The sequence below is a fragment of the Hemicordylus capensis genome, chromosome 1 (assembly GCF_027244095.1).
Source record: "Hemicordylus capensis ecotype Gifberg chromosome 1, rHemCap1.1.pri, whole genome shotgun sequence".
NCBI lineage: Eukaryota > Metazoa > Chordata > Lepidosauria > Squamata > Cordylidae > Hemicordylus > Hemicordylus capensis.
Window position 1 is genome coordinate 33,820,105 of NC_069657.1, and position 20,548 is coordinate 33,840,652.

A 20,548-nucleotide genomic window follows, 5' to 3' on the forward strand; every position below is an offset into this window, starting at 1 on the left:
ACTATGCTGCCGAAACACTGCAAAAATAAAGCCTCAGATGTATCCATTGGCTCCTATGAGCACCTCAAATGAGGACTAGTCAGAGGCATCACAAGTAACTAGGAAATCAGGTCTTCGGAGAAAGGAGGCGGCGGCGGCTGGAAGGCAAAGGAAGCAATATGACTGACCTGATTTACTCACATTCACATTTATAAGCAGTTCATATATTCTTGTTGTCATTTACTCCGCAGTATAGCGTTTGGAAAAGCTGAAAGAGAGGTAAGAGGTGGGCAATACAGAGGCCCCACCCTATTTTTCTAAGAAATCCTGCCATTTGCTGGAGCGGGCTGAGGGCAGGTTGCGGGTCTCCCTGATTTTGTAAACAGTAAACACGTTAGGGACTACAACTAAATGCAAAGAAGACTAAACTAATGACTATGGGTACAGCAACCAGCCTCAGAATTGATAATGAAGACATTGAAGTTGTGGATAGCTTCTGCCTTTTAGGATCGACCATCAAGAGCAAAGGATCCAGCAGTCAAGAAATACGTCACAGACCAGCACTTAGTAGGGTTGCAATGAAGGTCTTGGAATGGATATTTAGATGCCGTGCTGTGTCTATACTACAAAGATTAGAATCGTTCGGACAATGGTTTTTCCTGTGACACAATATGGATGTGAAAGCTGGACCTTGAGGAAGCAAGATAGGAAAAGTATTGACGCTTTTGAACTTTGATGCTGGAGAAGACTTTTGAGGATACCATGGACAGCCAAGAAAACAAACAAATGGACCATGGAACAAATCAATCCAGAATTTTCACTCAAAGCACAAATGATCAGGCTCAAACTATCATACAAGACACATTATGCGAAGATCCAGCTCCCTTGAGAAGTCCATAACGCTGGGGAAAGTTGAAGGAAAGAGAAGAAGAGAACAACCAGCAGCAAGGTGGATGGACTTGATTACAACAGCAATGAACTGAATGCACCACTGAGAGACCTTAAAGGCCAAGCTGAAGACAGATCACCCTGGAGAGAATCTATCTATATGGTCGCTAAGAGTCGACACCGACTTGATGGCACTTAATAAATCAATCAGTCGGAGGGGATCAATCCACGTTTCTGTTCCTTCAGTGGTATTCCGCTCTGGCAGAACAGATGGTATCAATCCCTGAGCTGTATACACAGCAGTGGTCTGCATAGTTACTACTGGCCAGCATGAGAAGCTGTGCTCCACTGAGGTAAGGGGTCCTCCAGGGCTACTGTGCAACTTCATATGCAGCCCCAATGGTGTACTGACGATGTTGCTGCAGAAGGACTTTAAAAGACCTTCCAGGAGCTTTTACAGACAGGGCTTTACCCTGAATCTCCTCCGGAAGAGAGTGTGTGTTCATATACCAGCCAAACTGACGCAGAAGTCCATTGGAGATCCTTGGAAGCATTTCACACATCTATCGGGCTTTGTCTTCCAAATTCTAGCTTATCTTGATGTATTTCTGGGTTTTTTAAATGCTGGTTTTAGGTGAGTTTTTCTGAAAACACCTGAGCAAATAGGGAGAGGCACTGCCATAGAATCATTAACATGATAAGCTCTTTAGAAATGCAAATGATAAGCTCTTTAGAAATCCAGGAGGGGAGATCTGGTCTGGACTTGTCCCCTTAGCTAAGCAGGGTCTGCCCTGGTTGCATATGAATTGATGTGTGAGCACTGTAAGATATTCCTCTTAGGGGATGGAGCTGCTATGGAAGAGCTGAAGGTTCCAAGTTCCCACCCTGGCATCTTATATTTATTATTTATTATTTATTTTATTTAACATATTTTTATATTGCCCAAAATGTATGTCTCTGGGAGGTTTACAACAAAACAAAATAACTGACAACAGAAAAAATTAAAACATTAATAAAAATAAATGACAGCAAAAAAGTTAAAACATTACAACAATTTTTTAAAACAATATTAAAACTATTAAAGCAGTATTTAATTAAAAGCCTGGGTGAACAGATGCGTCTTTAAAGATTTTTTTTTTTAATTGTCAAAGATGGGGAGGCTCTTATTCAGCGTGCATCCCAAAGCTTTGGGGCCACAGCGGAGAAGGTCCATCCCCAAGTAGCCATCAGACGAACCAGTGGCAAATACAGATGGACCTCTCTGGATGATTTCAGTGGGTGATGGGGTTCATGACAAAGGAGACGTTCTCTTAAATACCCAGAACCCAAGTCATTTAGGGCTTTATAGGTTATAACCAGCACCTCGTACTTTGCCCGGAAACATATTGGTAGCCAGTGTAGCTCTTTCAATACAGGAGTAATATGGTCTCTCCAAGATGACCAGGAGACCAACTTGGCTGCCTCATTCTGAACCATCTTCAAGACAGGGCTGAGAGAGATTCCTGCCTGCAACATTGGAGAAGCCACTGCCAGTCTGGGTAGACAATACTTAGCTAGATAGCCCTATGGTCTTACTCCGTATATGGCAGGTTTCTATGTTCCTATGTAAATTGAGCAGATTTGCCTAGCTGCAGGAAGCAAACTCTTTAAGTTCAAGTTACAGAAGTAAAACCTCTGTGTTTGCTCAAGCTGACTTCTTTGAACAATATTTGTCTGCTTGCTTAAGGTTTTTCCGCTGGTTAAAACACCACGCATGTGTTGGGAAAAAGGGAATAAATCTGTTAGTGTAGAAAAATGCTTCTAGTCTAGGACACGAGGTTTTGAAGGCAACATTGATTGTATTCCTACCCAATGAACGCTCCCCCCCCCCGCCCATTGGCTGGAAGGAAAACATGGAGGCATGCAATGCGAATCTGCACCAAAAGGAAACCCGAGAGCAGAGGGGAGGGGCTGCTTCCCTCATGCCGTGAGTGTAATTTGAAGTGGCTTCGCTCAACATTTAGCCCACAGCATGAAGCCATGTGTGAACACAACTCCTTGGCAGCAGTGCAGCCAGTGCTCCTTCCTTTGAACAATTCATGTAATTCTTGGAATAGTGTAGGAAAACATGCACTCTTCTACTTATTTAAAATACTTGTATGCTGCCCCTCCAGTGCAGTGTCGTGAACTGCTGGGGCAGTCACAAACAATGAAACTAATAAAACAATGTACAATTTAGTTAAAAATAAGACTTACAATTTTACCAATGTACAAATTTATAAATTAAAAAACCACTAGAAATGAAAAAAGAATAAAAACTAAAATATCTCTATAAAGATGGGTCTTTAAGTGTTTCTTGAAACTCCCGAGGAAGGGAGCATGGTGAAGCTAGTTGGGGAGTGCATACCAAAGCTGAGGGGCCACAACTGAAAAGGCCCAGTCTCTAGTCCAGGCCTATTCAACTTTGCCCTCCAGCTGTTTTTGGACTACAACTCCCATAATCCTAGAGTTGCCATACCACTCGGATTTTAAGCGTCTCACCCAGATTGTTTAGCCTACCCAGATTCACCCTGATTTCAGCTTTCATTTTTAAAAAATAGCTAAACTTTAGCCCTTGTAGAAGTGGAGTTATGGAACAAAACATGCAGCTCAAAAATTATTTTCAAACCAATTTACATAATATGCAAATTAGGCACCCGGATTTGGAAAGCCAGACTATGGCAACCCTACACCTTAAGTGGCACAGCAGGGAAATGCTTGACTAACAAACAGAAGGATGCCAGATTGAATCTCCCCTGGTGTTTCTCAGACTAAGGGAGACACCTCTACCAGGCAGCAACAATATAGAAAGATGGGGAAAGGCATCATCTCATACTGTGTGGGAGGAGGCAATGGTAAACCCCTCCTGTATTCTACCAAAGACAACCACAGGGCTCTGTGGGCTCCAGGAGTCGAAATCGACTTGATGGCACACTTTACCTTACTTTATATAATCCCCAGCCACTGTCAGGGTCTCGACCGGACTTGGCTGCACACTGTCGACATATAGTGACGAATGTTGTTTTTCAGCAGGGAGTAGCCGACTGCCGACGTGATATATAGTGCAAGCCACGAGAGCTCCCAGCTGGCAGGGATTTAAGGCTTATCAGCCCTCTACAATAGGCGTTTGCTTTTCCTAAGAGTCTCTAATTGATCCCTGCGTCTCGTGACATGCCGCTGTTGGGGGGTCAGCGGGGGTTGGTTACATAGCTCTTCTTCCGATTGGTCTTTCACGATTTCTGCTGCCTCAGGTTGTTGTGCCTGCTCAGAGTCATTATCCACAGCTGTTTCATGAATACTGACAGCCGGGCTCTGCCCCTCAGACACTCCTGCATCGCCTGGAAAGTTGACAGCTTCCCCTTCCTCCTCGCTGTCGGAGATCGAGGGCGTGACAGCCACAGTCTCCAATAGCCAGGGATTATGGGGGTTGTAGGCCAACATCTGCAGGAAGGCCGAAGCAGAGCAGCTCTGATCTAGTCCCTGCTAGCCAGATCTCAATCAATGTAGGGGCCGTGATCAGGGCCCAAGATGCAGAATGGAGGGCTCAGCAGGTTCATACGGATGGATGCAGTCTGACAGATACCCTGCAGGGTGAGGTAGAAAGTAGGATAACCTTTCTTCTTCTTTCTGTATGAATATGCCCTGCAACAGTTGCATGCTTTGGTTAACATCTGTGAAATGGGATACCCCTTTGACAGGTATGCCCAATTGGTGTTTTTTTAATTGGTGTTCTTATGTTGTTAAAACAGAGGTCAAAAGTTAACCGGAACTTCTAAAGAGTCAGATTATTGGTCCATCTAGCTCAGAATTGGCTGTGCTGGCTGTCAGTAGCTCCCCCAGGGTTTTGGAAAGGGGATCTTTCCTGGAGATGCCTGGGATTAAAAGTGGGGTCTTCTGTATGCAAATTTGGTGGTCTCCCACTGAGGCAATAACCCATCCCTATCTTTCTTTAGCAGAATTGATCTCTGAACTATATGAGCATATGGACGTATGATAACTCAATGATGAACATATGATAACTCAATATGATAACTCAATATGATGAACATATGATAACTCAATATCAGTTGTCTTAGAGAGTACTTTCTTCTGCATGATCCCCACCGCACATTAAGGTCATCTGAGGAGGTCCATCTCCAGTTACCACCAGTTAATCTGGTGGCGACTCAGAGGCAGGCCTTCTCTGTAGCTGCTCCTGGGCTGTGGAATGCACTCCCTGAAGAAATCCGCAATCTGAATTCTTTACTGGCCTTCAAGAGAGCCCTTAAAACCTATCTGTTTGGCCTGGCCTTCCAAGGTTTTTAAATAGTTATAACCTGGTTTTCAGGGTTTTTAAATTGTTGTGATTGTTTAATTGTTGTTTTATGATGTTTTAATTGTTAATTGTTTTATACTATTTTATAATTTTTGTTTTAATTGTTAACTGATTTTAATGGTTTTGTTTTAATTGTAAACCACCCTGAGCCATTTTGGAGGGCGGTATAAAAATAGAATGAATGAATGAATGAATAAATAAATAAATAAATAAATAAAATCTATCATAGTAAAATTAAATGTGACACTGCCATAAAACTACTCTCATTTTGCAATCACCATTTTGTCTTGCAGAATAAAACTGGCTATGGATCAAGGATATTAACAAAAACATGCACTCAAGCAATTCTGCAAAAAGTTGAGAGATGTATTGCCTTTATTTGGACAAACAAGATCCCATGGCTGTAATTTTTTAGATGTGAAGAACGCATTTGATTCTTGCAACGTGATTTAATCATTATGTTCTTGCAACATGATTTAATTAATTTTGGATTTCCTCTGATTTTTTAGGTCTGGGTTAGCATGTTATATATGGCTCCATATTTATGAGTTATTACTAACAGAATATTGTCCCTTGCAGTTATAAGTTAGATGGGGCACCCATCAGGGAAGTCCTTGATTATAATTATAGATTATAGATTACTAGTGGGCCCGGGCACAGAGCATCTGTGCCTCTAGTGCGCCGGGCCCGCCGCCGCCGCCTTGCCTCCGCAGCCAGGCCCGAGAGTGCCCCCGCCGCCGCGGCCGGGCCCGAGAGTGCCCCCGCCGCCTTGCCTCCGCGGCCGGGCCCGCTGCCACTGCAGCCGGGCCTGGCCAGGCCCACCGCCTCACCTCCGCGGCTGGGCCCGGCCCACCGCCTCACCTCCATGGCCGGGCCCAGCCAGGCCTGCCGCCTCGCCTCCGTGGCCGGGCCTGCCTGGCTCCCTGGCCATGGCCGCCGCCGCCGCTGTTCTCCTGGGTGTGCCAGCCAATCAGGCGCCCCTGCAGCCCAGCCAATCAGCTGGGCTGCCGGGACGCATTTTTGCCTGGCACACCCAGGAGAATTATATAGATAGATAGAGAGAGCACTTGAACTCCTGATTTGCATAATTAGAAAAATCAAAAAGCATTATTATAAAAGGTGTGATTGAATGCAAATTGGTTCTTCATACAGATGATATTTTATGTTTTATTGATAAGCCAGAGGCTTCAAATCCTAACTTAATTTAATTGTTTATTTATCTGGATATTCTATAAATTGGGGTAAAACTTTAATTTTTAGTGTTCTACTTGACAATTGTAGGGTTTGGGACTTCAGGTGGTGCCTGCATTTCTTGAGTTATCTTAGAGCGATAATTTTGAGAAAACCTTCATGATTAGTACATTTAAATTTGATTAATTTTTTGGCAACATGAAATCTCATTTAGATCAGTGGTCAAAGATTCCTTTGAGTTTGGGGGGCAAAATGAATGTAATTAAATGAATTCTACTCTAATTAATGAATGAATTTTGATGGCAAGGTGGTTTGCCAAGAGAGTATCTCTTCAAAAACTTCAACTACCCATAGATGAAGGTGGGTTTAATCTCCCACACTTTCTAGCATATCACGGGGCATTTAATTTTCTCTTCAGTGTTGGGTTGGAATACAGTGTTTCAGTTTTTTGGTCTTGCCTTGGGCTCAACTTAGAAGTCATTATTTGTCCCCACTGAAATCTTGGCAGATGTTAGTTTCTTTATATATTTGGGAATATAAATTTTATTACCTGTTTTTAAGGTTGTGTGAAATATATGGAAAGTCTTAAGTAACATACATGATTTTTATCCTTTTTTATGTGAAAACCCTACATTAGGGCAGAATCCCAATTTAAAAGTTGTTTTAAAATTATTGGGGGGGGGGAGCTAAGTGGGCTTCCCGTAGCATTATTCTGTCGGACCAGCTTATTTCTTTGGAAGCAGTTTTTAGACCTTTTGTGTTCCTGAGAGCTGAGTTTTATACCACATCATGTGAATTGGCCGTTTATCCAGTTGGTGTATAACTAGATTGTTCAGCCCTGACACACTCACAGCTTCTGAAGCTCCACCCCTCTTATCAATTGGAATGCTTATCGGATTTACCAAACCAGTCATTGTTCTTTATCAAACGTTTAGAGAAATAGATAAGATTGGTATTAAATATATTTGAGATCTTTGCAATAATGAACTGGAATACCCTGTTTTAAATTGGTGACAAATGGCTTTTAAAGCAGTGAAACATACTTCATTAGATCACTTCATTAATGAGAAAAATTATTGGAGGGACTCTCCCCCGCCCAAGTATTAATGTCAGCATTGCTTATATATTATCTAAATGATTAGGATTTCCCCCTCTTGTTTCCTTTTTGCTTGTATTTTCTTTTCCTTTTTTATTTAACTACATAATTATGTACATGTATCATGATTATCTGTTCTTGTCTTAGTTGAAATGAACCAAGGGCTTTTCCAGATAGCAGGCTTTACCACAGGTTTACTGCAAGTTAGAAGTTGCCATAAAAAAATGACACAAAAAGTGATTTTTTTAACCCCGGATATAAATTGGGCTACACTCTAATGCACAATGAAAAACCTGAATTGTTTGTGAAGTGCTCCCAAATAACTCGCAGGGACTTCAGACCGAGTAAATTTGGCTGATATGTGAACATACACCTCCATTCCAGAGGAGATGCGAACTAAAAGCCAGGTGTGAAAAACTTCCAGGCAAAATACAAGATGCTGGTTATTACCTGTAAAGCCCTGAACTGGGCCCAGGGTATTTTAAGAGAGAGCCTTCTTCTTCATGATCCGTGCTGCCTATGAAGATCATTGCAGGAGGTCTAGTTGCAGTTACCACCGGCCCATTTGGCAACCCCAAACCAGGCCTTCTCTGGGGTTACGCTTGGGCTCTGGAACTGCTCCCAAACAAAATCAGAACTTCCACATCTCTGGCTGTTTTTAAGCGATTTTTGACAACATACCTATTTTATCAGGCTTTTCGTTTATAATGTGCTAAAGTTTCAATGATGTTTATTTTTATTTGTTTTATTTGATTTAAGGTTTCAATTGCTGTGTGTTAATTTGTGAACTGCCCAGATATTTTAGATGGGGTAGTATATGAATGTGATAAATAAATAAAAATAAAATAAAGTTTAAAAAAATATCTCTCCAAGTTCTTGCTTCATTCCAAAAGCCGTTTCTGAAATTAACCAGTTTGTCAGTCTTCACAATTGCAGTGTGTTCCGTTTGCAATCTCCCCTACCTGCCTATTTTACAATATTCAAGTTGGCTTGGTTTGTTAAAGGAGGGGGGGGGAGGGCGGGGGGGGGGGAGAGTGCATGCGTTTAAATTCTTAAGTATTTTCCACATAGAAATTTTCAGCCAGCAGGGGACATTGTTGTAGCAAAAACTAAAGAGTATTGTGGCAGCTTAAAGCAAGGTTGGGCTTTACATAGGAACATAGGAAGCTGCCATATACTGAGTAAGACCATTGATCTATCTAGCTCAGTATTGTCTTCACAGACTGGCAGCAGCTTCTCTAAGGTTGCAGGCAGAAATTTCTCTCAGCCCTTTCTTGGAGATGCCAGGGAGGGAACTTGGAATCTAGATGCTCTTCCCAGAGCGGCTCCATCCCAAGGGAATATCTTGCAGTGCTCACAATTCTAGTCTTCCATTCATATGCAAACAGGACAGACCCTGCTTAGCTAAGGGGACAAGTCATGCTTGCTACCACAAGACCAGTTATCCTCTTTGTTAACTCTGGAGCTGGTAGCTCCTGGCCTTATATGAAGTCAGCGTGGTATAGTAGTTAGAGTGCTGGACTAGGACTGGGGAGACCCGAGTTCAAATCCCCATTCAGCCATGATACTAGCTGGGTGACTCTGGGCCAGTCACTTCTCTCTCAGCCTAACCTATTCACAGGGTCGTTGTGAAAAAGAAACTCAAGTATGTAGTACACCGCTCTGGGCTCCTTGGAGGAAGAGTGGGATATAAATGTAAAAATAAAAATAAATAAATAAATAAATAAGTCACTCTCTGCCAGGCATTTGGGCTTGCTTCTCCCTTTCAGTCAATACTGCACATCTGATTGTCTGGCTGTGGGGAAACATGCCCACACCATTTAAAATCTCTCTCTCTGTGAATGATCAAGGTTGTGTTTGTTTTCTCTTCCCTTTGTTTCTCTCCTGGTTCTTTATCCATGAATCAGCTTCCCTTGCTCCCTTTCTATTCTGCTGCAGAAATTCAAGGATTCTGGTGTTAAAATCCTTTAGTTTTATCCATGTAACTGTTTGTACAACCTGGCTTGTACAACCTGGAAGTTATGGGCGCACGTGCTGACGTGCACAGGCACGTCAGCAACTTCTGGTCATATCTGAAAGACGAGGGCAACGGGGCAGCAGGGAGGTACCCTGCTGCCCCAAAGGGCTGTTAAAAAACCTGAAGCCAGCTGGGGGAAAGAGGCGGGAGGGGTAGGTGCACCCTCCCCCCACTCTTAAAGGGAGACCTCTGCCACCTTCGAACCACCCTGCCGCGGTTCTGTGCACATCCCTAGATCAGACCTCTGCTATCCATGCATTAGTTATATACAGTGATTACTACACTGTGCTCCTTGTGGGGCTGCCTTTGAAGGCAGTTCTGAAGCTTCAACTGGTTCATGCTGCCACAATAATGCTTGCGGGTGCTAGTTGCTACACCATTATTACACCTATCCTACAGTAGCCTCACTGGCTGCAAGTTTGCTTCCAAGCAGACTCAAAGTATGGGTTTTCACCTTTAAAGCCCTACCCAGCTTGGGACCAGGGTATCTGTTGGGCACCATTCATCCATATGAATCTGCCAGTGTCCTCGGATCATCATCCCAGGTGCTGCTCTTGGTTCTGCCACTGACATAGATCCAGTTGACAGGAAGAGAGCCTTTGTAGTAAAGGTAAAAGGTAAAGTGTGTTGTCCAGTTGATTCCAACTCCTGGCGCCCACAGAACCTTGTGGTTTTCTTTGGTAGAATACAGGAGCGGTTTACCATTGCCTCCTCCTGCGCAGTGTGAGACGATGCCTTTCAGCATTTTCCTATAGTGCTTTGTCATGTAGAGACATTTAACAAACCTCTCTTTTATAGTGACTGGGTCTGCAGCCCAGCCTGGCCCAAGCTCAGCTGCAAGACCCTATTTTGGGTCTTCTTCACCGGTGTACCCATTACCAAGGGAAGAAAACAGAGACTAGAATTAAAGCAACGATTGTAACATTTGTTGCATCATGTTCAGTTTAAAGCAGCAGTATTCAGAAAGAGAATAGATTACAACATCAAGCTATCGTGCATACTTAAAGGCATAGGTCAACCAAGATGGTAGACCCCTAGGACAAACAGCATATTAAAGTAGCATGGGTCAACCAAGATGGCAGACCCCAATTCTTCATCAAGGCACACTTTGTATAACCCCACTCCACAGGAGTCAAATACCATATTCAGCAAAGTGTTTTATTCTCTGTTATGATTAGCTCATCCTGAGCAGGTAGTTTTTCCATGTACCCACCCTCCTTCTTGTCTATGAGTCTACCCCATTCTTCTTGCCACCTCCTTCATGCCTCTCATTCTGGTTTACTATGGTACTGTTGCTGATTCCCTGTGATTTTCAGCTAGTGTAGCGCTCACCACACCTACCTCTTTTTTCCAGGGGAATCCCAGGCTCTCTCTCTATGTCATGATGTGAAGTTTCATCACAGGCAGGGGTTTTAGTTTCAGTATTCATTCATAAATTTTGGCAACACCCACACTTTAGGCCATTCTGTTCTGAAATGCCCATTTACCACTTCATAGAGAACCTGTGGAACAGACAGAAAATACTTCCACTGCTGCTACCCACCCTCCCAGATTAACAGATTTATTCATTTTAACCCTCATCCAGATGTTGAGATAGGTTTCTACCCCTGGCTGCGTAAGTGTGCATAAACAAGCAAACCACTGAAGTTAAAGCTACGCCCTTGTTGTCATACTCTTACCTGCACTTTGGTACACAATATATCCACGAGTATGGCCCCTCACCAGTTATATTTGTTATTAATTTAAAATATGTCATTTCGGGGCAGTAACCAGGAGAGAGATCTTGGGTTTGTGGTGGACAGCTCATTTAAAGTGTCAACTCAGTGTGCAGCAGCTGTGAAAAAGGCTAATTCCATGCTAGGGATCATTAGGAAGGGGACTGAATTTTTTTTAAAAATGCTAATATTATAATGCCCTTATACAAATCTATGGTGTGGCCACATCTGGAGTACTGCGTACAGCTTTAGTCACCGTATCTTAAGAAGGAGATTGTAAAACTAGAAAAGATGCATAAGAGGGCAACCCAAGTGATCAGGAGCCTGGAGCACCTTCCTTATGAGGCTAGGCTACAGCATCTAGGGCTCTACCTTGGAAAAGAGGTGACTAAGGGGAGACGTGATTGAGGTGTATAGAATTATGCATGGAGTGGAGAGGATGGACAGAGAGAAGGTTTTCTCCCTCTCTCACAACACTATAACCAGGGGTCACCCCAAGAAACTGAAGGTTGGGAAATTTAGGACCGACCAAAGTACTTTTTCACCCAGTGCATAATTAATTTATGGAATTCTTTGCCATGGGTTGTGGTGATGGCAACCAGCTTGGATGGCTTTGAAAGGGACAAATTCATGGGACAGATCTATCAATGGCTACTAGTCTGGTGGCTGCAGTTACATCTAGAGTTGCTAGATAGTGTGCTGCTGCCATTAATACTCGTCGGCGGATGATTAATAAGGGAATTTTATTGTTTTAATTTATAATATCCATTTTATTGATATTGATACATTGTATCTTAACTAATTTTTTAAATTTTATTTGCTGACTTTTTGTTCTGGTCAGTGACTATGAAAATAAAGACTGACTGGTGTCTCTTGCTGCCCCCCAGGGTGGCCTTCACCAGCCGCCACTGGTCTGCAAGACTGGCCAACACTCAGCTACAATACCCTATCATCATCATCATCATCATCATCATCATCATCATCATTATTTCGATTTCTATACCGCCCTTCCAAAAATAGCTCAGGGCGGTTTACAAAGAGAAACAACAAATAAATAAGATGGCTCCCTGTCCCCAAAGGGCTCACATTCTAAAACGAAACGTAAGATAGACACCAGCAACAGTCACTGGAAGTACTGTGCTGGGGCTGGATAGGTCCAGTTACTCTCCCCCTGCTAAATAAAGAGAATCACCATGGTAAAAGGTGCCTCTTTGCGCAGTTAGCAGAGGTTCTATTTATCGGGCAACAGCAATATAGGAAGATGCTGAAAGGCATCATCTCATACTTTGAGGGAGAAGGTAATGGTAAACCCCTCCTGTATTCTACCAAAGAAAACCACAGGGCTCTGTGGGTGCCAGGAGTCGAAATCGACTTGACGGCACACTTTATCTTACCTTCACCACCTGAGTACCCGCTGCCAAAAGAACAAAACACAGACTAGAAGTAAAGCAACATTTGTAACATTTATTGCATCGTGTTCAGTTAAAAGTAGCAATTTGTAGAAACAGAATAAGTGCAAAATCAAACAATAATGATAGACAAATAACATGCTTAAAAGCATATGACAAACAGCATGCTCAGGGGCGTAGCAAGGTTGGAGTGGGCCCAGAGACAAGATTTTAAAATGCCCCCCCCCCCCCCACTGAAGCTCAGCTCATGAAGTAAAGAAATCTTAAATGAGGCTGAATAGTGGTAACAAAAAGCACAGTGAGATATATATCTATATCTATATCTATCTATCTCTATTTTTATCTCTATCTCTATATCTTTATACCTCACATGTGCCACAATAGAACATCATCCTAAATTATTTTTTTAAAGGTTTTGTAAATTGTGGACAATGCAAGTCATTTAATGGTACTAGAGAAAGGCATGCTGTTCTGATAGCTGCAGGTCTTAACACTCAAATCAATTTCGGAGGATGAATACAACTGAAGGAAGCCTGGGTGGGTACTCAGCTGGGGGAGTCAGTCATGAGACTTGCCTCGGGGGGGGGGCCAAGGCAGTGGGCCCCCAGACAACTGTCTCCCCTTGTCCTATTATAGTTACACCCCTGAGCATGCTCAAGTAGCATGGGTCAGCCAAGATGGTAGAACCCAAATTTTCATCAAGGTACACTTTTTATAACCTCGCCCCACAGTAGTCAAACACCATATTCAGTTTTATTCTTCATTATGATTGAGGGTTATCCTGACCAGCTTCCTTGTACCCACCCTCCTTCATGTTGATTGGTCCACCTCATTCTTGTTGCCTCCTCCTTCACGCCCCTCACTCTGGTTTTCAACAGAACTCATGTCTAACTCCTTGTGACTTTGAGCGGGTGTAGAGTTCACTACAACTACCTCTTTTTCAGGGGAATCCCCTGCTTTGTGGTTGGGTGTTTACCATCTTCTGCTTTAGCTGGATACCGCCACCCAGCCATGCGAACTTCCCTCCCAACAGTTATGTAAAAAGTGTTCTTCACCCAATCACAGCTCAAAGGCCTACTAGGTACACTTGTATAATGATTCCTTTGCGAGGCCTGTACCCACACTTACTTTTTAAATGAAGGCGGGTAATAGCTCAAATGCATAGGCTTTTAATTTGTTATTGTGTTTGCTAAATTGAAACAAACTCTTCTCTTTCTAGAATGGGCAACATGTTCTGGTGTGATGTATTGTTTCCTGTTGTCTACCTGGCACTTTGTGTTTACAGTCTTGGAAAACTGAGTGAATATATTAATTTTAAGAAATAAAAAAGACGTACACGTTACATTTCAGAGAAGGAAAATTATCCTTCCCTGCAAACCCTAACCCGAACGGAAGCTCTGGTGGGTTCACTGGAATCCACTTATTCACGCTGGATGCGTTTTGGGGCTATTGCCTTCAGTTTAATCAATTACCAACATGCAATGCAACCTGGCTGGCAACGCCCGTAGCTTTTCCTGATCTGACTGGAGGGGAATTTAATCTCAATTTCTCCCTCGCCCACTGGCTGCTTTTCCAGTGAAGTAATTTTTGCCTTCCAACGATCTGTTGGAATTGCTGGAATTTTGCCTTCCACGAATCTGATCCACCACGCGAATCGACTTGGGGATCTGCTGGCAAGGGGGCTCTGCGGGGCAACTGTTGTAGGGGGCTAGGTCCACACCCAGTTCGAGCCGCGGCGCCGTCCCTAGGGAACGGCGGGCTAAAGCTTGTTGCGACAGCAGTGGCTGAAAGTCCTGCCAGTTTACGCCTCTTCCCCGCCTCCGCCCTTCCCTCACACAAGTATATCTGGCCGCCGCAACCCTGTCAGCCGCTGCCCGGCCCGCGCCAGTTTTGGATATCCCAAAGAAGCTGCGCTAGGGCAGGCGAGAGGGGCGGCGACAGCGACTCTCTCACCTTCGTGCTGCCTGCCTGGGTAAGAGAGCCGACTCGGGGACGGGGTGTTAGTCAGCAGGAAGGGCAGAGGGAGTCGCGTTGCAACAATCACCTCGATGGGCCAGCGGGACGAGAGAGAAAGTGGAACTGAATGCTCCTCGGGAAAGCTTCGCCACAGCCAGGATTCTGCTTCCTTCCACCCCATGGTGGGCCGCGACTTGGGGGGATCTGCTGGGAAGGCGACTTTCATAGAAACTGTCCTGCTCGATCTGATCAAATTAAGTTATTGCCCTTAATCCACACAGCCCTGTTGCCCAAAGCGGCCAGCCAGCTGCCAGTGCCGGGGGTCACAAGCAGGGCATGAACTACTATGCAATAATTTCCCCCCTGTTTTGACCCTAGCAGCATCTGGGCTTCGAGGCACACAGCCTCTGACCATAATAATATTACACGTCTAATACCCGGCCGCATCCATTAAGTAGTGCAATTAATATTAGGCGATATATGCCTGGTATCTGTATCCTGGGGGTAAAGGTAAAGATAAACTTATGCTTTCAGGTCGGTGTCGTCTTAGCGACCACAGAGCCATGTGGTTTTCTTAGGTAAAATCCAGGAGGGGTTTACCATTGCCATCTCCCAGCGCAGTATGAGATGATGCCTTTCAGCATCTTCCTAGATCGCTGCTGTCCGATATAGGTGTTTCCCATAGTCTGGGAAACATACCCGATATAGGGTATGTCTAGTCTGGGAAACATGCCCGATATAGGTGTTTCCATAGTCTGGGAAACATACCATCAGGAATTTGAACCCGCAACCTCTGGCTCCCTAGGCAAGTTACTTCCCTGCTGCTCCATTAGGTGGCTCCAGATGGGGGATGGACAAAGTGGTTATTCTGACTGTGTCTTTGCTGTCTGCAAAAGTTGGGAGGGGAGGCATACCAGTATTATGTCCTTTGCTGTATGCTTTTGGGTGGGGTGGGAGCAGTAGTGAAAGTGGATTACTTATCCTATATAATAAACCCCTTGGGTATCTACGTCCGTGTCTCTGACGGGCGTTCTGCGCATGCTTGGCTTCTGCGCATGCGTGGCAGGGCAAGAGAGCCCGATGATGGCGGCGGCCGCGGCGGGGCGACTGGGCCCGATGGCGGCGGCTGCGGCAGGGCAACTGGGCCCGATGGCGTCGGCCGCGGCGAGGCGACCGGGCCCGATGGTGGTGGCGGCTGCGGTGGGGCGACTGGCTCCGATGGCGGTGGCGGCCGCACTCGGCCCTGCCGGAGACGGGGACCCAATGGCGGCGGCGGCCGCGCCAGGGCGACCAGGACCGATGGCGGTGGCGGCCACGCCGGGGCGACCAGGCCCCATGGTGGCGGCGGCCGCACCAGGGCTACCGGCCCCAATGGCGGCGGCCGCCGCACTCGCCCCCACCGGAGACGGGGGGGGCGGAGGAGAGAGAAAAGGAACCGGCCCCAAAAGTCTTCTAGTGCCCGTTATTGCAATGGGCCTAATGTGACTAGTATTTCTATAAAAGCCATAAAGTTCTCTCTAAGGCCAGTTATTAAAGTGGATGAGTCATTTTCCTTCAGTAGGCAGTGGCTCTCCAGGGTTTCAGAGAGCAGTTCTTCTCAGCCTTACATGGTGAAGCAAGGGATTGGACCTGGGACCTTCTCCATGCAGTGTGTGCTTTATCACTGGACTGTGACTCTTCCCCATACCTTATTGTCCCCTTTCATACATAGCCACAGAGTGTGCGTTTAGGAGCCCTTTGGGTCACATAGGCCAACGGTGAGGTCCAACAGTCTTGGCCAGTGACTGCAATGACTATGCAATAGAACATGTCCCAGAATCCACTGCAGTATTCTAGGGTCTTGCATCAGGGTTACATGGCTGATATATGGGGTCCCTCGACCAGCAAGATGGGAGAATTTGAAAGCATTGCTTTAAAGGCAGTGATGGTCACTTTGGATAACTGATGTAGGGCTGTGCACAAAACTGGTTTGTTTGGTTCGAGTCCAAACCATACTCAAGCCAAACCAAGCATGTTTGGTTCCCCCCGGGGCAGAGCCACCATTGGGCAAACGGGTTCAAAGAACCCGGGCCGGTGACCAATCAGGAGCCGCAAGAGCGGCCCCGACACGCCCCCCCGGCGTCTGACGTCAGACATGGGGGCGTGGCTATCCCCTGCCTCTGACATCAAATGCAGGCGGCGGGGCTATCGGGGCGCCCGCCACACAGGCTATGCCCGTGGTTCCCCCCGCCCCACCCCACAAACAGACTACCCCAGCCACCCCAGACTACCCCACAAACAGACTACGCCACAAACAGACTACCCCAGACTATCCCGGTCTTTTGAACCGACTTGAATTTGAGCTGGTTCAGGGGTTCTACTACAGTAAGAATTTAATTTTTTTTAAACAACTCACTGCCTGCAGGGGGTGCTGCCGCAACCACAGGGGGATCTCTGGTGACTCCTGCTCACCCCCCCGGCCTACCCCCCCCAGTCTGAAATGGGCCCGTAGGAGCATAGGAAGCTGCCATATACAGATTCAGACCCTTGGTCCATCTAGCTCAGTATTGTCTACACAGACTGGCAGCAGCTTCTCCGAGGTTGCAGGTAGGAATCTCTCTCAGCCCTATCTTGGAGAAGCCAGGGAGGGAACTTGAAACCTTCTGCTCTTCCCAGAGCAGCTCCATTCCTTCAGGGAAATATCTTACAGTGCTCACACATCAAGTCTCCCATTCAGATGCAACCAGGGTGGACCCTGCTTAGCTAAGGGGACAAGTCATCTTTGCGACTGCAAAACCAGCTCTCCTCTCCATTCTGGGCCTCTGTGCTAGCAGCTGCCATTTTGGAGGCCACTGCACATGTGCACTGGCCATCTGCATGGCCAGGCCATGACCCGGTCACACAGATGGTCGGTGCACATGTGCAGCAGCCTCCAAAATGGCCACCGCCAGTGCAGAGATGCCCCAAATTGGCCCGAATTGGGCCATTTGAAACCAGAGGGAGGTAGTGGTGTGCATGGAAATGGCCCTTGCTGGTTTGAAGGTGGGGAGGATCTCTTTAAGGATGGAGGAGGGTGCTCTTATCCCCCTCCCACCGCATTTCCCCCACTGGCACTGCCTTTTAAAACAGTCCGGCAGGGTGGCAGCATACCTCCTTGCTGCCCCAGTGCCTCCTCGGACCAGAAGTGACCAGAAGTTGCCACCACACATGCACACGTTGGGGGAAATGTGGCAGGAGGGGTAAGAGCACCCTCCTCTGTCCGGAAAGGGATCCCCCGACCTTTGAACCAGCCAAGCCACCGGTCTTTTGAACCGGTTTGGAGGCCCATGAAGGTTTCGGTTTCGTGCACATCCCTAGAGGAGGCCAGCAGCGGGAGGGGGAACTGCAGAGGACTCCCCCCCTCCCAAGGCTGCAGCAGCACACTGCATGGTGAGTTGTTAAAATAAAAATAAAATTTGACTGGCCACCATTTGCATCTAGGTGGTCTGATTAGTGAGGCAATTTTTATATTTGTGCTCCATAATCTTGAAAGAGAAAATACAAATTACAGTAATGGTATGTAGTTAAAAATGTCCTTGCATCTGTAAGTTAAACATGCCCACGTACCCAGTTTGGCAGCTGTTTTCCAGCTCCAGAAAGTACCTCCAGGAAGTACCTCCTGTGTACTTTCCTCCAGAAAGTACCTCCACAGTCTGCCAAGTCATTCCCACTATGCCTTCCCTTGACTTTACCTACCCAAAGCATCTCCTTCCTACTCCATCTCAATCCTTCCCTTGAAAGCCCCTCCCATTAGGTATGATAGCTAAATGGAATCTGCATGTTCAGAAGTGGTAGCATGGTGTAGTGGTTAGAGTGTTTTACTAGGACTGGAGAGACCCATGCTAAAATCTCCATTCAGTGATGGTCACTCACTGGGATCAGTCACTTATCTCTCAGACTAACCACACTCACAAGGCTGTTGTGAGGAGAAACAACCATGTATATTGCTCTGGGCTCTTTGGAGAAAATAAAGTGGGTCGTCGAGTCGGTGTCGGCTCCTGGTGCCCACAGAGCCCTGTGGTTGTCTTTGGCAGAATCCAGGAGGGGTTTACCATTGCCAATTCTCGCGCAGTATGAGATGATGCCTTTCAGCATCTTTCCTATGTTGCTGCTGCCCTATTTAGGTGTTTCCCATAGTCTGGGAAACGTACCACTGGGATTTGAACCAGCAACCTCTGGCTTGCTGGTCAAGTCATTTCCTCACTGCACCATTAGATGGCTCTTTGGAGGAAGAGCAGGGTAGAAATATAAAAATAAATAAATAAAACCGTCAATTCCAATTGCCGGAAACAAACCACAAGCAGGCTTTTGCCTTGATGCCCTGTTTGTAAACTCTGCAGAGACAGCCACTTCCAGAAATGGCGTGCTCAGCTATATGGAGACAGTGGGTTTGCCCAAGGCAGCAAGCTATATAGAAGGCAGGGATGTGGGCTGTACCCCTAATAGAAAAGGTAAAGTGTGCTGTCAAGTCGATTTCTACTCCTGGCGACCACAGAGCCCTGTGGTTGTCTTTGATCAAATACAGGAGGGGTTTACCATTGCCATCTCCCGCACAGTGTGAGATGATGCCTTTCAGGATCTTCCTATATTGCTGCTGCCTGATATATTATATTATATAATAATAATAATAATTATTATTATTATTATTACATTTATATCCCGCTCTTCCTCCAAGGAGCCCAGAGCAGTGTACTACATATTTGAGTTTCTCCTCACAACAACCCTGTGAAGTAGGTTAGGCTGAGAGAGAAGTGACTGGCCCAGAGTCACCCAGCGAGTATCATGGCTGAATGGGGATTTGAACTCGGGTCTCCCCGGTCCTAGTCTAGCACTCTAACCACTACACCACGCTGGCATATTCCCAGACTATGGGAAACATATCAGCGGGGATTTGTACCAGCAACCTCTGGCTTGCTAATCAAGTCATTTCCCCACTGCACCATTAGGTGGCTGTGAACCCCTAATATACCTCCCCCAAAATTTACACCCAAACATGCATTTTCCTTCTGTTCCCCTCTTCCAAATAACCTGATCTCCCCCACCACTGCCTGCCCAGAGGTTTTCTTCATTTCATCCTAATAGCCTGGTCTTCTGTCCTCAATTCTAGTTTAAAATCAGGACTTGCCAAAAAATGAAATAGCAAAACTTGAAACTTGCAATGGCTATCCCATTATCAGCCCCACGAATGTGCCATCTTCCCCAGTCTGCCATCACTATGCTTGAGTACCAGTGTGGCTGGTATTCGAGCTTCTGCTGCAGAGGTAGGTAAACTGTGAATCCTTTTTTATTCTTGTGGCCAGAGATGTAGGGACAGATTCCACCTCCGCAATTGAAAATTTTCTGAAAATTGTCTCCATATATTATTTTTCCATAGAAAAATTTCAGTTTCTAAAATCTCATTTGCAGATATGAAAATTAGCACTGGCAGGGGTGTATGTGTTCCTGGGAGGGATGAGCAAAGTACGTCGGGAGGTATACTCCCAGTAGGGTCACCCAAGCCGTGAAAGTCATCCCAGCTGCCCAGCTAAAGCAAGCAGGCACCTATATTGGGCAGCAGTGATACAGGAAGGTGCTGGAGGCGGACAGTCACTTTAGTGACGACAAAGGCATCATTTCATACTATGTGGCAGAAGGCAATAGTAAGCCATTCCTGTATTGGATAGACAAGATAAAACTTTGAGAATTGTTTAATGGGATGTGCCACATGATGTTAATTCCACTTAGTTCAATGGGACCCATTCCCTAGTAAGTACGAGTATGTCTTGGATGGCAGTCTTACAAGTCCTTAATTTTGTAGGGTTGTCTCCTGATTAAAGACAATTCCATGATTAAGGATTCTAAAGGTGGGGGGGAAGGATACTTTGCCTTTAGATTATGTTCACATTTCATCATGGAAGCATCATCTACAAATAAAGGCGAGGAAAGTAGTCTTCCCCAGTGAGTGTT

The 20,548-nt window shown here is 45.7% G+C and overlaps 2 protein-coding genes across 3 annotated transcripts in view; one reads left to right on the top strand and one right to left on the bottom strand.

The window, feature by feature from the left end:
• The window catches only part of GOLGA5 (golgin A5), a 60,473-nt gene extending 54,351 nt beyond the window's left edge, over positions 1-6,122 (bottom strand). The window contains exon 1 of one of the 2 annotated variants that reach the window (XM_053268630.1): positions 6,062-6,122. The gene's annotated coding sequence lies outside the window, so the exon portion shown is untranslated. Of the gene's footprint in view, positions 1-3,830; positions 3,944-6,061 lie in introns of those variants that run through there. The other variant, XM_053268623.1, reaches the window with a different exon arrangement.
• Positions 6,123-14,443: 8,321 nt separating this feature from the next.
• The window catches only part of LOC128332621 (legumain-like), a 43,827-nt gene continuing 37,722 nt past the window's right edge, over positions 14,444-20,548 (top strand). The window contains exon 1 of the mRNA XM_053267126.1: positions 14,444-14,600. The gene's annotated coding sequence lies outside the window, so the exon portion shown is untranslated. The remainder of the gene's footprint in view (positions 14,601-20,548) is intronic.